The sequence below is a fragment of the Mercenaria mercenaria genome, chromosome 3 (assembly GCF_021730395.1).
Source record: "Mercenaria mercenaria strain notata chromosome 3, MADL_Memer_1, whole genome shotgun sequence".
In the NCBI taxonomy this organism is placed as follows: Eukaryota; Metazoa; Mollusca; class Bivalvia; order Venerida; family Veneridae; genus Mercenaria; species Mercenaria mercenaria.
Window position 1 is genome coordinate 99,404,887 of NC_069363.1, and position 15,983 is coordinate 99,420,869.

At 34.5% G+C, this 15,983-nt stretch overlaps 1 non-coding gene across 1 annotated transcript; it reads right to left on the reverse strand.

Moving 5' to 3' along the window:
* Positions 1-705: 705 nt before the first annotated feature.
* Positions 706-777, reverse strand: Trnae-uuc (transfer RNA glutamic acid (anticodon UUC)). The gene has a single exon. It is a non-coding gene; the product is annotated as a tRNA-Glu (tRNA).
* Between the last annotated feature and the right edge of the window lie 15,206 nt (positions 778-15,983).

The window sequence follows — 15,983 nt, forward strand, 5'->3', positions numbered from 1 at the left end:
CAACATTTTTCTCATTCTCTACCGTGGACGTAATTAGAGAGTAGTCATTTTCTCGGACCTAGTATGAAAAACTGTGCTTTAAAAAGATGTTGACACAAACAGAATGGTGTATTGCTTCTGTAGACTACATGACATTATATAGTCCGATTATTGAGGGTATTCATTTTTCAAGGAGAGACGTAGTTAGATGCATGTAAACTAAGCATTATGCACCGCCTAGATTGATTGATTGATTGATTGTGACCATGTATTCATTTGCTGATATTTTTTTGGGACAATGAAGGCAAGTGACTTAAAATTGACTACTTTCAACTGTTAAAAATCATTAAAGATGCAAAGATAAAATGCAATATGCATAAAGTATGAGATTTCGCCTAGTTGAACATAAACGTGTAGTATTGACAGATCTATGTACAATACATGTTGGTAGATCTATATGTACAATACATGTATGCAGATAACAAAGCCATAACAAATGTACCGCCTATAAACATGAAAACAAAACAAAACACGTCCGTGCAAATATTGGTGTGTTTCTATAAATACCAAGGTTAAGCATATATTCAGAATATGAAGCTTTAACATGAGCTGCTGAACGTTATATGATTTAGATGTGCAAGAAAAGTGAATATACAAACATCACTTCAGTGTTCTGAAATGTCACGGCTAAACAAAATGATTGTGCATTAAAGAGAACAAAATGTGTTCCGGTGCCGGGAATCGAACCCGGGCCGCCTGGGTGAAAACCAGGAATCCTAACCACTAGACCACACCGGATAACTCGTTACACATATTGAGAAAATGTGGCATATATCATAAATAAACAGAGTGAGATATACACACCTTAGTACTGTTATTTCGTTGTTTGATCAAGACAGAAATGTTTGAAACCTTTGATGAATACCAACACAGATCTTGCATTAGTCAGTCCTGCGGTGTACAAATACAAGTTTTGTAAAACATGGCACTGTCTGCTGTTTTTTTTCATAGATTAGGCCTAACAACGTAACATCCACATATCATACTTATTACGTATTATTATATACATGTATATCATACTTATTACATATTATTATATACATGTATATCATACTTATTACCTATACATAATATGTCATGTAATATCATATTATTTTATATGTTTTTCCTGTTCGTTGGCCGGTCGATATTTGCTAATAAAATATTGTTGTTTTTGTTGTACTCAAGATAAATCCCTTTTGATCGATGAAAGTTTTACATTGTATGTTTATAAACATGTATAATATATGACAGATCATCGACACAAAATAGGATTATGATAAATGGATATTTCTCCATCTCCTAGCTTTGCAAGTCTAACCATATTTCTCTTGTGATTTAAAATTCCACCTCTAACTTAATAATATTTCTAGTTTTCCCATACAAAATATTCGAGAACTGCCTACGCTATCTGCGTACCATAAAGAGTATTTTCACATATGTTCATGTGATAAATAATTTGTGTAAATTCTACATTTCTAAATCTTATATGACAGAACAACAAATTACGAATTCCTAGGTACACCATTTATGTTTCTAAATTGAAGACTGAGTCAGTATTTATGTAAAGAAGAATGATAACAAATAAAGGTAAAACGAACTCTTTTTATGGCATCCAGTCCCACACACCTCAGAGTAGGCCAAACAAAAATACAAACGGTAATGAAAAGATATATCTAACGGATTACTTCAAATATGATGTAAAAATAGAAATGGAGTAAAAACATAAGCAAGGTGAGAGGTGGGGGGGGGGGGAAGGTTAGGGGTAGGAGTGGCGGGGATAATGGTTATTAAAATATCGGGATGGACGAGAAGGGAGTATAAAATGGGTTAGAGCGAAGAAACACCATCGACATAATACACAGTATAAAAGACACTGACAAAAATATCAAGTTGAAAATAGGGACACCGCCTTGAAATGGTAAGTAACCTATGCAAAGAAAACAGAATTTCATTTACATCAGAATAACCACTAGAAATACAATAATGACTAAACCAATTTTCTAGCTTTAGTTATAATCGCGATAAACGTCAATTAGATGCTAAACGGCAATATTAGTTGGGAATAAATATGTTAATTGAAAATCAAACAAATAATAAATAACATTGATTTTCGACAATTTATTATAACGTTGTCTTAAAAACTGAAAATATCTGTAACGGCTATGTTTCCAATAATAGTATATTTTCATACAATACGATTTGATCTAACTAGTAATCGACTCGTTTTTATTAACTGCTTTCCATAAGCATTGACTTATTATTCTTACACACCATTATCGGCTGCTTAATTAATTAAATCTGTCAAATAATCCTATTAGATTCAAGCAAAATAATAGCGGACTCATTTGGACTTAGACCTGTTCGTGAGTGGTAAAGCAATACAAATTACTTACACCTTACATCCACTCCTTGCTTACGAGCATCATCTTCAGCGTAACTCTAATATACATATATCTTGACGTGAGTCCATGATCTCTAGGAACAAATATCATAACAAGCATAAAGTAGTTTCAGATCGAACGAATGTTAATTAATAAATTCGCGTTTCGAGGTTTTTTTCTGGTCACAACCTGTCTCATATATTGATCAATGAAATATCATATACATAATTAACATTTAGATAGCTACAGTACAGCAATTATGCATTGCTCCTAATTTGCTCGTATTCCTATTCTATTCAGCTGTTTTAGACCAGGAGCATTCCACAGCTTTTGAACATAGACAAGGGCGTTATATGAGGTATCTGTACTGTAACAGACGTTGTCTATGGAAAGGACTCATTCCATGTGTCAGAGAACACTTTCGGTTTTTAGAAATATTAAAATCACTGAATATGCAACACTTGATCAATTTAAACAAAACTGTAATAATCAAAAACATTGTCACAGTTCTACTATGGCACACACTTTAGTGCATCTGTTTCACAATCAAGAGGTTGGGAGTTCAATCAACACCAGAATTTTCTCTGGGCCTATGATTGATTAGTTTGGCCAAAACGTCCATAATTACGCAGCTCAGCGTAACCAAATGGAAATGAATAAAACAAATCAGAAACATTATGCGGTAGAGGCATTTCTTCTTACGGGTATAGTAATGTTTGGTTGCATTGTTTTCCGCGTGCACGCCGGACATAAACACGCCAAAGTATCCTATAACAAAATACAAACTAAAAGACCTAGGATAATTACCTGAATAATTCAGATTAATGGAATTAATTAAACAGTTGTTATGGTGATAACCTGACGTTCATTGAAAATGTATACATTAACAATGCTGTTTTCACGTTTTCATCGTTTTTCTGATAATTAGAGCCTGAACTACAGCCTGTACAGACTAATTAATTTTGTTGATTAATGACGATACTAGCTTACTTTCTCCAGACGAAAAATGTTGTACTGAATGAATTTTCCTAAAGCGGATAATCTATAACATTCTGCGCATGTAAAATATGTTAGCTGTGTAATTACTTCAAGTGATAAGTTTTAGGTATTTGACCACTTAATACTTACCATATAAGTTTTGAATTCGATATGGCATTTCGGTTTTAATTTCCTTCTGTTTTCGTTTCTATGTTTCATTATTCTATGGAACTAATTTAAAGCCAACTCCATGGGATACCAATAACGTGAATTGCTGTGGCTTTTATACTTCATATAGAAAAATGCTTCATTCATGTGTCTCTTTGTTTCGTAAAAATAATGAATGTAGTGTGCAGACGTGGTGGTAGTGGTGCACATGAACAGGGGTCAAAGCTTCGCTAATATTAAATGTATAGTACTTTTTGTGTGAAAGGCAAATGAAGAACAGCCAAAAATGTGTCAATATGTATCCGGTTGCTCTTTGTTACATCTTTGTAGAAATAGTTTTAATAAAAACAAGAATGGCTAGCGATATATAATGAAAATATATGTTCATAAACATTATAATAAATTAAGGACATTTAGTCCTTTTCCCTTATTTACTGGCTAGTTCTGATATTCTGTCATCGTCATCATTAAGAGGTCTATATCTCACTTGATTTCCAATTAATATATGAATGTTTAACCCAGTGAGGATGTACTTGACATAAACACGAAATAGTTTTTGTCAAACTGCTAGAGTCGTTCTGATGGCAGACATAATATACAACACGGTACAACCTTTCAGTTACAGCTGATACTAGTAATGTGCATATTACTGAGGATTATGCTTTAGTTTCCAACAAACAGCAATGCTTATTGCCCGTAAAGATTATGAAATACTTTACCGGTATGAAATGGAAGCTCGAACAGTGTACTTGTACAGAGAAATAGGTTAAGTGTTTATGATATTAAAACTGCCATAAAAGAACATGTAATGTAGTTATGTAAGTTATGTACCAGTATGTCTTATTTCAATGAAATTGGACACTGTTATCAATGGAAAGTTTTTCTTACTGGATTTATTTTCACAGAAAATTTATAGTTCTCTTGTGAATAGATTTAATTAATCGTACTAGAAATTTCGTATAATGAGGCCTCTTGGAAAATGATAAAGATACATTTAGTGTCAGAATTGAGATGATCAGACAAAATCGTACAGTTGTCATTGAAATATTTTTACACACGTTCCTTTAGACTGTTAATCATTAGATTCTCTCATTAAGTTACATAGGAGCACATTCAGCACAATTAGTTAAGTGAAACTTCTCATAAATGTATTTGAAATTACTGCTGTCAGATGGAAATATTATTGTCAATAAAACATTTTTACGATAGGTATATGAAAACTATCGCGTTCTGAAACACGAGCTATTTAGTATTATAATATCCAGTCCATCTACAGGGGTCTCCGTGGCCGACTGGTTAGGGTCACTGTCTTCAAATCACTTTCCCCTCAACGATGTAGGTTCGAGCCGCTCTCGGGGCGTTGATTTCTTCATGTGAGGGAGACATTCAGCTGTCTTACGGAAGGTCGGTGGTTTTACCCAGGTGCCCGCTCGTGATCAAATAATGCAAGGAGGGGCACCTGGGATCTTCATCCACCGTCAAAGCTGGAAAGTCGCTATAAGACCTGTAATTGTGTCGGTGCGACGTGAATATTTATTCATTTGAGATATCGTTTTTTTTTTCAAATACTTACTTCATCTCAGTGTTGTTATATTTTCTGGTTCTTCTGGATCATTGATTTCAACTCATTTAGATTTGCAGATTGAATACTGCTTAAGCTGTGGTAGGGGGTGGGGGCGTGGGCTGTGTTGCATTTTTTTCTGTTACTGCTCATGAACAGACTCAATCAAACCGAGTCTGCAATTTTCACTGCTTGCCTTGTGCTCGGTGCTTACGAGGGATCTTTTTTCAGATTTTATTAAATTATCAAAACGAAATACTTTAAATTGAGAATTAAGTAAAAATGTAAAGGTAACGGTAGATTTCCCGGAAGCATAGAGCACACCAAACAAAGCCACAGAGCCATACATCGAAAAGTAGGCCCACAACAAAACGAAACTGTAACGGAAAATATAGCAGATGGGTTGCTTCAAAAATCCAACAACTAGATGACTGGAAGAAGTTCTGGTAGATGGAAAGCCATGCATACACGGTTTATAGTTGTTTAAAATAAACATTTTGTGAATTTTAGTATGCATTTTTGACATAAGTAGTAAATCATTATAAAGTATAACTAGCACTATAACGCTATACAATGGTGCACTCGACAAAAAAGACAGGGCTGGTGTGTGGGTTAGATGTAAGATGTGCTAAATGATACGGGTTTTCTTTACTGGCCACCGGTACTACACTCAAGGTTATTACCACATTAACCGTGTTCCTCTTCTTAGAACATTTTGTGTAGTTAAGGATGACATTGCTAGTGCACGTAACATTTGCTTCATAGTTTTTCATGCCTGGTGGATAATTGAAATCTAAGAAACAGTTCTCGTTTGTTTTGAATATACAACCTTCGGTAAGAAAATATCTAGCAAGTGTGACGCAGTTGTAATCAGCGAAAGACTCTTAACCATTTTCTCCTTTGTAAACCGATGACATTTTTTTAAATGTCGTCATTATCTGATCGAACGGAATACCGATTTCAAAAATACTTACAGCAATTTTACTTATACAAAGAACAGATATTTAGGCTTGCTCATTATTAGTTTTCACTCTGGATCATAGTCATTTCATACAACAGACGCGGAATATAATATTTTATTACATACTCGTTTCTATTCCCCGTTAAGTTACACTGGTACCGGAAACGTCAATATTTTTCCATACACTGACGCCTGAATTTCATATCGGGTGCGTGACGTAATTCAGTGTGTGTTGTTGTACTATTTTTTTCTATTTAGTTCAGTATTGTCAATCCTATTCAGGCTATTGAACATATTTATGATATATACATAATATTTATACGTGTAGATGCGTATGTAATAAAAAGGTTATTATCTTTGCACCGGGAAATATGCACTCGTTCTTCAGCGGAAGAATATTGCGCAATATTTCCGCTGAAGAACTCGTGAATATTTCCCGATACAAAGCTAATAACCTATAAATATGACTTGTTTCACTGTATTCCTTGACTAACGATATGTCGGGAAGAGATTGGATGGGAATATAAGGATGGTAAGCGATGATAGGATAGTTGGTTGGCGATTATTGGATAGTAGGACGATATGTAATGGTAGATTAATAGAATGGCGAAGATGGGATGATTGGCGGTGGTAGGCGATAACAGGATAGTAAGAGAGCGTTCATATGATGACAGGACGGCATATTGTCATCCTACTAACCTACAATAAATATCCTACCATTCTGCTATAGCCATCATATTATCCTACCATTCTACCATCCTGACATCCTACCATTGCTATCATATTATCCTAAAATCGCCATTCAATCTTTCTACTATTCGATTATCCTTCCATCCTACTATCCACGGGGGAGGAAGTGTTACACGAAGGATAGAGTTCTTCTGATAACCTGTCATGTTTTCTTCTGATAATTGTTACGGAGTTCCTGGAAAACGTTACAGAGTTCTTCTGATGTCTGAATGACGAGCCAAGGAATCGGTGGATAAAATGGTAATTATTTATCTTTAAATAAAGAGAATGGGGTGTAAATTCAATTCAGTGATCAATCAAAACGGAAACCAGTAAACCGTTGTTCACGAACATTGGCACATCCATTGATAGAACGAAAAAATACAATTTACTGCATTTGTTATCTATTCGTATTTTAGTATATATGTCATTATACTGCACATAGCCAGTTTTAAACTTTACAAAAGACTCGTACCGTACATTACATGTATATATAAACCACAATACTGTGCCTTGGATAAATATATTACGTTTAACTTAGAACATCATTAACACCCTTTGTAAATAATAAAATTAGCTAAAAAGTATCTTAACATAGCTCAAGAAACACCCTGGCAGTAATAAAAGTTATCATAAGAACTCTGTGACATCTTCAGAGTTATCACCTGAATTCCGTAACATTTGAAAAATCGGGCATAAAATTGTTAGTAAGTGGTATATGTTTGCAATTTTGCACTAAAATTATTCTACTGCATGTGGTAAGGATGAAGAACGTGAATAAGAAGAATAATATGTATGAATAAGCAAACGATTTTGATATTTTACTCAAAATGTCTTCATTTCAAAGAAGTGGCACTGATTATTAGACTAAACAGTTTTTTCTGACGCATAGCACAAGACATCAGGCAACCATGATCATCAAACTTTAGTTTTACACCCCATTCTCTCTATTTAAAGATAAATAATTACCATTTTATCCACCGATTCCTTGACTCGTCATTCAGACATCAGAAGAACTCTGTAACGTTTTCCAGGAATTCTGTAACAGTTATCAGAAAAAAAACATGACAGGTTATCAGAAGAACTCCATCCTTCGTGTAACACTTCCTCCCCCGTGCTATCGTACTTACCCACTACGATCCTACTATCAATATCGTCTCACATCGTAATAAATGCAAAGAAGATAAACATGATAAATAGATAATAGTATGGTAGGATGATAACATAACAGGATGTTGATGACAGAAAAATACTCGTGATAGCGACGGTGTGTTGCATAGATAGTACCAGATGTTATCTTTAAGTACATGTACTATAAATGTACAAAAAGGAATTTAATGCATATGTTGCCATGGTAACCCAATTAGAATAAAGTTTTCATAGAAAATATAAAAGATTTTAATTAGCTTGTATTTTGAGCTCACCTGAGCCAAAGGCTCAGAGTGAGCTATTGTGATCGCTCACCGTCCGGCGTCCGTCTGGCCACACTTTCCTTTAAACAACATCTCCTCCTAAACCACCAAGCCAATTTTGATGAAACTTCACAGGGATGTTCCTTGGATGGTCTTCTTTAAAAATTATTTAAAGAATTGAATTCCATTCAGAACTCTGGTTGCCATGACAACCGAAAGGAAAAACTTCAAAAATCTTCTTGTCCAAAACCACAAGGCCTAGGGCTTTGATATTTAGTATGTAGCATCATCTAGTGGGCCTCTACAAAGACTGTTCAGATTATCTCCCTAGGGTCAAATATGGCTCCACCCCGGTGGTCACATGGTTTATATAGACTTATATAGGGAAAAACTTTGAAAATCTTCTTGTCCAAAACCATAAGGCCTAGGGCTTTGATATTTGTATTGTAGCATCATCTAGTGGGCCTCTACCAAGATTGTTCACATTATCCCCGTAGGGTTCAATATGACCCCGCCCTGGGGTCACATTGTTTCTATAGACTTATACAGGGGAAAACTTTGAAAATCTTCTTGTCAAAAACAAAAGGGCCTAGGGCTTTGATATTTGGTATGTAGCATCATATAGTGGGTTTATACCAAAGTTGTTCCAATGACCCCTAGGTTGAAATATGGCCCCGCCCAGAGGGGGGTCACATGGTTTATATAGACTTATTTAGGAAAAAACTTTAAAAATCTTCTTGTCTGAAACCACAAGACCTAGGCTTTTGATATTTGGTATGTAGCATTGCCTTGTGGTTCTCCACCAAGATTGTTCAAATTATTAACCTGGGGTGAAAAGAGGCCCTGCCACGGGGGTCCTTAGTTTTACATAGACATATATAAGAAAAAACTTTTAAAATCTTTTTTTTCTGAAATTGCAACGCATAGGCTTTTGGTATTTGGTATGTTGCATTGCCTAGTGGTCTTCTGCCAAGATTATTCAAATTATGACCCCTGAGTTGAAAAGAGGCCCTACCCTGGGGTCCCAAGTTTTACATAGACTATTATATAGGAAAAAATTAAAAAATCATCTTGTCTTAAAGTTCAAGGTCTATGCCTTTGATATTTTGTATGTATCATTGCCTAGTTTATCTCTAACAAGATTTTTCGAATTATGCCCCTGGGGTGAAAAGAGGCCCGGCCCCAGATGTCACTTGATATATGAGTTATATGGGAAAAATACTTCAAAAATTATCAGATCATATTTCCTAGACTGTTTAATTATATTTACCAGATGACCCCAAGTGATAAGGTGTCACCAGACTGTGACCTTAACCTACTGCTTTCTTGTTTTTATAGATACAACCTTGAAATGGATGACATGTACAGTTTTGCACACCAATGTTAAAACTGACTTTCAGTGGCCATGAATATGACCTACTGACCTACTTTATTGTTTTTGAAGCTTTAGCAAAGAAATATGTTCACGCAAGCAATTTAACTCAGGTGAGCGATATAGAGCCATCATGGCCCTCTTGTTCTACTTTAAGTAAGCATCACAAATATAAACAATCATAGTAATAAAAGGTTTTTTCAAAATAGTCATTTATTACCAGCATGTAAAAGGCAAGTTATGAAGAAACAAAAATGTCTTATTGTTATGGTTATTACCCATGTAACAAAAACTGTCATAAAACCAAACATTCTTAATATTTTCATGTGAAAGTTTCCGGTTATTTTTCTTAATACATATCCTTCAAATATTTTACTTTTTAAAAACCGTATTTCAAGTGAACATGTTTTTTTTTTCCAAGTATTATAGAAAAGGGAATTTAATATATTTGTTGCCATGGTAACACAATTTGAGTAATGTTTTTATAGAAATTGTTGTAGATTTTAATTGATTATCATTTTGTGTATTAAGAAGGGATCTAAATTATATCCTGCCATTGTAACAGAAGATTCGTTTATCTCAGAGTTGTTAGCCATTAACTGTAAGTGAGAAATAAACAAGAAAAAAAGGATTACTGAGATGTTCTGTATTTATTAATCTGTGTTACAAATTCTGACATAAAGCTGAAAAGTTTGAAGATTTTCATCTGAAATTTTCAAGATTTTTTTCTGAATGGATATACTTTCTAAATATGCAAAAATCTGAAAATGTCAAAATTCCTCATCTGGACTCATTTTCTCAGTCAAGCTCACATACATGTATGTATATAGATCTAGTGGAAACGAAAATCATCTTTTATGAAACTGCTTGCCCGATTTTAGAATAATTTTACATAAATGGTCCTTGTGTGACCCTCTACCAAGATTGTTCAAATATTTTGATTCATCAAAAACATGGCCACCAGAGGGCGTGGTCACTTTTCCCTATATATATATAGTAGAAACTTAAACACCTTTGTGTGTGAAACAGCTGGCCCGATTTTAGAATACTTTTACACAAATGGTTCGTGTGTAACCCTCACCAAGATTGTTCAAATTATTCCGATTCGTCAAAAGACATGGCTGCAGGGGATGTGGCCACTTTTCTTCTCTGAATCAATAATAGCTAGAGCCTTGGTATTTGGCGTGTGATATGAGATTTATAATGTCTACCATAACTGTTCAAATTATTGCCCTAGGTTCAAAAGTGTGTGTGACACGTATATAATATACATAGAAGAATTCCTAACTCAGTACTTATACACAGGTGGTCGCTTTAGGGTCAATGGCCCTCTTTGTTTTAGTTTGAGCCATAGGCCTGGGTCTAGCATGCAACATGCCTGGTCATTAAGGCGAAAACTTGTTCAAAGATTTTTTTCAAAATATTTGAATGCATAAGAAAGTAACTGTTATGACAAAGTCTGTTCTACCTGGTGGAGTTTCGCTGAAATACCAAAAAACAGTGCAGACAAAATTTTGTAAATTCTTAATCAAGAGGGCAATATCTAACTGAAAATTAATCTGACCAAAAGTGCTGCTTATATGCGCAACTAGGCTTAGTACTTGAGAGCCTTTTGAAATTTCGTTGAAATCAGTGGTTACAGAGAAACAGCACAGAACTTTTTTGTCTAATTATGGGGCAATAAATCACTGAAAATTGTACAACTGCAATGTGCTGCCGATATGCACAATTAAGCTTGCAGTCTCCACTAAGTTTTAAAACTTGTAAATCTGAAGTAGGGTAATGAACAAAAAAATCTCTTCGTATAAAAGAAAAATACAGGATTTTCTGTCAGTCCATGTCAAGTTTTGTCAGTCAGGACTGAAGGACTGACAGTTTTCACAAAGACTTGGTACTTGGTACTTATGACTCTTGTAAAATTTAGTTGAAATCCGACCATGGTTACATAGAAACAGCTTCGGAAAAAATGGACAGCCCGACAAACCAAAAGCGAGACTCCAATATAGCACCTTTGAGCATAATTACGGTTTCTCTCAGAGAAACCATTGTATGAATGTTTTGAGATTAATATACGGCGGTATTAATACTATGAAAAAATCTAAAAATTTACCTAAAGAACATTTTTGTCACCTATTTCTGTGAATTCACTTTTAAAGTGTGCGGCTGTGAAGAATTTTAGCATCGGTGATATATTGCAAAATACAATTGGGGCATCAAAGCACAGATTAAACTAATGGTAGTTTTGCACGTTTTGATCATATTTTTTTCTACAATGTAGAATTTGATTAAATCATGATTTTTGAAAACTTCAGAATATATTTAGAACATTAAGCAAATAAAAATGACAGTTGTGTGCTTCATTTTATGCCAGACTGATTTGAAAACTTGCGACCTTTTTGTGAATTATTTAATATGTCAGATGTTTTAATATCATATTTTAACTTTGGAAAGACAGTTACAGTACCATAATGATAAATTTATTCACAGGTTGCCATTAACTCATAAAATGATTTTCATTTCCCTACACCAAATCCAGGCTTTATTGTACTTTTTCCGAATAAATGGCGTTACGCCATCACTTATGGTTTATCAAACATGCAGAAGTACCTTAAAATATGGCATTCTAGTACAGTAATGTGAAACAGAATCATAGCATAATTTTTAAATATCTTTTTATTTCCATTCTTTTTACATCCACATAAAAAAAAAAAAACAAGAAAGTTGGTTATCCAGTGTAGACTCACAGCAGCTTTTGAGTTCACATCCACTATTTCTTTTTTAAAGTAAAATACACATCATGACAGTCTAGTGGTCTAATGTGGTCAAGATTGAACAGATCGAAGAATTATTCATGACCTCGTACAGTCCTTTTGAAAATGCCTGTTTTACTACACTAGGCCAAAGCCTTCAGCTTCTGCAGTTATACCGACCATGTGATTTTTCAGCTTCTCCTAGTTCACAAGATCATTAGTTTTGCAGAAGCAAATTGATGGTGCATACGTATTCACATAAGAAAGCATGTGATTTATGATTAAATTCCATTATTCCAGTAGCAATGTTCTTGGACAACATTGGGCATCTAATTAAGGACTGAAGCACATGTCCCATGTTTAAATTTACATTCTGCTGGCTACCATCAATGCTCAACCAAGGTGTGGAGATGGCCTCACCTGAAACACAAAGTTACAAGGTTTTATTTCCAATAACAAGAGCTGTCAGTAGGACAGTAAAAAATCTAATTTATAAAGGGGCATAAATCTGTAAAAATCAAAACCGAGTTCTGGGGATTGCTTTCCCAGTTGGTTATGTTGATAAGAGATATTTCAAGTTTCAACTTGATGCCTTTGATAGTATGCAAGATATTGTACTTCAAAAAAACTTCAACCAAAAATTTTAAGTTACTCAAAAAAAAGTACATTAGAAGTAAAGTTTTTGTTACAAAACTGCACATATGATTCAAATGCTCCTGACAGTCATTCTTGAATCTGATTTTTGATCTCTACGTGTGACCTTGACCATAGACCAACGGACCTGGTTCTTGCAAATTACACTCCGTCTCATGATGATGAACATTTGTGCCAATTTACATCAAAATCAAATACATGGTGCTATCACTTTGGAGAACATTATATATCTATACCAGACACAACTTAGGAAATGACAAGCATAATAAGAATATATAATACATATGTATGATTAAGTGAATGGACTGTTAAGTTCACCTTGCATCACATTAAATCATTTCTCTCCAGTGTGTATTTGCATTTTGCATTAAGTGTCTGTCAGGTTTAACTTACATCACATGAAAACATTTCCCCCCAGTATATATTTTCATATTTGCATGTCAAGTTTATTTGCATGTAAAGTTTACCTTATATCACATTAAACATTTCTCTCCAGTATGTATTTCCATGTTTGATTATAATTTTTAATCTGCACATTTTAAAGTCTTAAAATCATACAGTATTTTAATACCCTCTATGTAACAAGATAAGATAGGTTTGAAAAGCGAATGCGAGCATTTCAATTTTTGTGGACACATATTTTGAAATCCTGAATCAAGGCTTTGCAATAGTTCTCTTTCCTATGGTTATTGCTAGATCTACTTAAATATCATGCATCTGCCCCATAAAAAAACTCCTGTTACCAGTGTTAAATCTATCTATCCGATACTTTCGATATACATTCATGCCAAATACTTACGAAATACAGATAACTTACTTCAAACTGAGTGTCTTCCACCCCAGTAAAATAGCTGGCTGAATGCGCTACAAATGGCGAATATGCTAGTAAGGGACATAACAAACAAACTTTCTTTACGGTTTCCTTCACGGAAATTGTCGAATATTCATGAGAGCAGCGCCGCCTTGTGCCATAACGTAACTTTATATTATCCTTTCGCCGTTATCCTTGATGCTTGCTGCTTCTTCCGTTCGATAACCTGCTACGCGATATCTTTCGTTTTAGACCGATGTAATTTTGCCAGCGAATATCATCCATAAATCTGAAATGTTTCATTACGCACTTAAGAAAATGCAGCAAGAATTAGAACACACAAACATGTTAAGAATAACAAGTAAACAAGAAATACAACAGACTCACTTTCCCAATTACATTAAAGAATAAGTCACTTAAACACAATAATAAATAATTTACATGCAATAATAAGGGAATAAGTGATTTACACGAATGGATAAGTCATAAACACACAATAATAAGTAATTAACATGCAAGAATAAGTCAATAATATGAAAGGATATTTTTACTTAAATGCCCTTCCATAATATATATCGGAACCGTTTTACTGTTCTGATATATATCACAACAGTTTCTTTCTAATGAAACTCCATAGAGATTTCCGTGTTGTTATATATCGTAACAGTTTTGTAAAATATCAGCACAGATTTTGTAGTAATAATGTGTGTTACCATGTTTAACATACTGTAAAGATCAAAAGAAAATTGCCGCACTATGCAATAATATTTATAATGCGGAGAGGAGTAAGTTAACAGCATGCTATTCTGATACTTATGCCAAAGTTGGTGACAACTCCAAAGTCTGAAGGCACTATATTATATAATCCTTCACAGCTCCCTTACTTTTACATGCACATTTGACACTTGGGTGAACAAAAGCATCTGAATGGGGTTCACCGCGCTGTAATATTTTTTATTCTGGATAAAAAGCTTTTACTTAAGTACTGACCATTTTTTGCCTGACTTTTTAGCTCACCTGAGCACGAAGTGCTCAAAGGTGAACTTTTGTGATTACCCTGTGTCCATCGTCCGTCGTCGTCCGTTCGTCCGTCGTCAACAATTTAACTGTTAACACTCTAGAGGCCACAATTTTGGCCCAATCTGAATGAAACTTGGTCAGAATGTTACCCTCAATAAAATCTTGGATGAATTTGATATTGGGTCATCTGGGATTAAAAACTAGGTCATCAGATCAAATCAAAGGAAAAGCTTGTTAACACTCTAGAGGTCACAATTTTGGCCCAATCCTAATGAAACTTAATCAAAATGTTACTCTCAATAAAATCTTGGACGAGTTTGATATTAGGTCATTCTGGGTAAAAAACTAGGACACCAGGTCAAATCAAAGGAAAGGCTTTTTAACACTCTAGAGGTCACAATTTTGGCCCAATCTTAATGGAACTTGGTCAGAATGTTACTCTTAACAAAATGTTAGATGAGTTTGATATTGAATGATCTGGGTCAAAAACTAGGTCACCAAGTCAAATCAAAGAAAAAGCTTGTTAACACTCTAGAAGTCACAATTTTGGCTCAATCCTAATGAAACTTAATCAAAATGTTACCCTCAATAAAGTCTTGGACGAGTTTGATATTAGGTCATTCTGGGTCAAAAACTAGGTCACCAGGTCAAATCAAAGGAAAAGCTTGTTAACACTCTAGAGGTCACAATTTTGGCCCAATCTTAATGAAACTTGGTCAGAATGTTACTCTTAATAAAATGTTAGAAGAGTTTGATATTGAGTGATCTGGGGTCAAAAACTAGATCATCAGGTCAAATCAAAGAAAAAGCTTGGTAACACTTTAAAGGTCACAATTTTGGCCCAGTCTTAATGAAATTTGGTCAGAATGTTACCCTCAATTAAATCTTGGACGAGTTTGATATTAGGTTATCTGGGGTAAAAAAACTAGGTCACCAGGTCAAATCAAAGGAAAAGCTTGCTAACGCTCTAGAGGTCACAATTTTGGTCCTATCTTAATGAAACTTGGTCAGAATATTACCCTTAATAAAATCGTGGATGAGATTGATATTGGGTCATCTAGGGTCAAAAACTAGGTCACCAGGTTAAATCAAAAGAAAAGCTTGTTATCACTGTAGAGGCCACATTTAAGACTGTATCTTCATGAATTTTGGTCAGAATGTTAAT